The sequence below is a fragment of the Poecilia latipinna genome, unplaced genomic scaffold (assembly GCF_001443285.1).
Source record: "Poecilia latipinna isolate Pla-1442-1.1 unplaced genomic scaffold, P_latipinna-1.0 Scaffold7126, whole genome shotgun sequence".
Lineage (NCBI taxonomy): Eukaryota > Metazoa > Chordata > Actinopteri > Cyprinodontiformes > Poeciliidae > Poecilia > Poecilia latipinna.
The window spans coordinates 1-2,329 of NW_015119742.1; the positions used below are offsets into that span (position 1 = coordinate 1).

Consider the following 2,329-nt stretch of genomic DNA (forward strand, 5'->3'; position numbering starts at 1 on the left):
GAAAGTGAGATGAAAGACTTTTGAGTTGATAGGGAAGAGTGAGTTGACAGCAACAGTGGTATTGCTGTCAATACCACTGTATCTGACACTGCAGAAACACTGCAGATTTTAATCGATCTGCAGTGTCAGATCGATTAAAAAAACTGTTTGAGTTCATTGGCTTTTTCAATGTTGAACTCTACAGCACTATTGCCAGCTGACCTGCCAACAAAAAAAAAAAAATATATATATATATATATATATATATATATATATATATATATATATATATAGGCTAAAAAAAATATATATAGGCTATATATATATATATATATATATAAAATAACTAAACTCCTTGCATTCACACTGGAACATTAGGATATTAGGAACATTAGTGAAGGAAACTTCACTAATGTTCTTTTTTCTGAATTTCTCTTTTCTCTTGGGTCAACATGTTTTTTAAATATATTTTATTTAGTGTCATTTATTTAAACTGTCATTCAGTTGACAATAATCTTAGAATCTGTTGTGTAAAAAAACTTCGATAAATAGATAAAATGCAAAATAAAATCGAATTCAAGTAATCTGTGTGAGAGTAAAATGTGTTAATACTCTGTGATCATACCACTTTAAAAAAGTGTTGAAAAAATAATTTTATCTTTCTACTCTTTTCAATATGTGCCTGTAGTCAAGATTCATCATTGGATTTGGTGGAAACAGATGATATTCCTGAAAATCTGAACCAGAACCAGACTTCTGTTACACAGATCAACTAACAGGATCTGCTATATTTTAATTTAGGTTTGACACTAAAATAGTTTATACACTGAATTTTGAGTCAAAGTAGAAGTTATGGTGAAATCTGATCACCATAACTTGTAGATTGTTTTTACATCAGCTCTCAAGCAGCTGTTGCAGGTCAGGTGCTGCTCTACAGTACAATCAAGACACTCATCTCTTAGTTGCAAAGAGAAACTAGAAACAGCTTAGCTTTCGTCTTAAAATGTTAACACATTTTATTGAGACGAAAGTTAAGCTTTAAACAAAAAGGATTACAGGGTGTCTAAATGCAGCAAAAACGTTTTGTTAGGATTGTTGGGGATAAATTTGGATCACATCAAGCAGATTAATGTCTGAGTTTTTAAAGTGTTTGTTTTTTCTTTATTAGGACAGGACATGTAGGTTGAACAACTTTCAACTTGTTTTCTTTGGCTAAATAAGGGAAATGACTCTCCTTTATTACCCATAAAAAGTAATTGGACAATGATTGTAGAACAGGTTCATACTCTCATTACTGCCAATACAAATACAGCATTTTACCCAAGCGTGAAACAGTAATGAGCAATAAGGACATGTAGTTGAGAATGTTTAGAGGTTCACAAAGTGTAGAAATCTTGTACATTTAAATCAGCATTTATCCTTTTAGATTTTCAAAAAATAAAGAAATAAAGTAAAAATAACAAAGGCTGCATAGACATCTTAAGAAGATCCAAGAAATCTAATATCTTTGATTAAAATGTTAACATGATCTACTTTTTATACTACAGGTGCGGTTTAAAAAGTGTTATACATACCCTTCGATAATGCAGCATTGTTCCAAAGAATGGGACAGGTTTAGGACCAGAGATACCTAATTTCTTGAAAGTTCCATAAGGCCAGTAGGCGTACCTGTGGATAAATAAGCCTGAAAAATTATGTGTGAAGTAAAAACAAAAGCAGTAAATTCTGAGCAGAAGAGAATAGAACAAATGTCAGTTTCAGATTCAAGTAACTAAATAGATCAATACTCATTCATTAACACTCACACAAGGAGGAGCGTGACAAAGGCAACCAGCAGAGTCCATGTCTCAGCGGAGAAGTACAAGAAGTAACCCATCTGTCCTCTCAGTGGAAGTATCTGGCTTTGTGATGCCAAATGTCACCACCTGTACCTTTTATCTCCTGCTGCGTGGATCTGTTACGCAAGGTGAAGTGTGTGAAAGTTAAACCAATGTTAGCGAAGCTGGTAGGTTTGCCCAAATGGTTTTCCACTTTGATCTGCATCCTTTGAGACTGTTTCAAGCTGGCACTGGTGTCTGTAATCAGAACTCTGACTATAATAACCCATCCATCATTCATCCATTTTCTGTGCACCCTTGTCCCTAGTGGGAGGGGTGCTGGTGCCTATCTCCAGCGAATGTTTTGGGCGAGAGGCGGGGTTGACTATTATAATAATAATAATAATAATAATGGAGGTTATTATTAGTTCTAGCTTACTGTCTAAGCTAGAACTTCAAATTATTGATTATTTCTTTGTCAAGCTAATACTACTAATCTCTTCTCATGATAAAGTCTTATCTACAATTTCTCT

At 33.7% G+C, this 2,329-nt stretch overlaps 1 long non-coding RNA gene across 1 annotated transcript; it reads right to left on the reverse strand.

The window, feature by feature from the left end:
- Window positions 1–1,576: 1,576 nt before the first annotated feature.
- Window positions 1,577–1,917, reverse strand: LOC106944159 (uncharacterized). The gene is made up of 2 exons (XR_001424135.1): window positions 1,785–1,917; window positions 1,577–1,647 (listed from the first exon to the last, which is right to left on the reverse strand). It is a non-coding gene; the product is annotated as an uncharacterized LOC106944159 (long non-coding RNA).
- Between the last annotated feature and the right edge of the window lie 412 nt (window positions 1,918–2,329).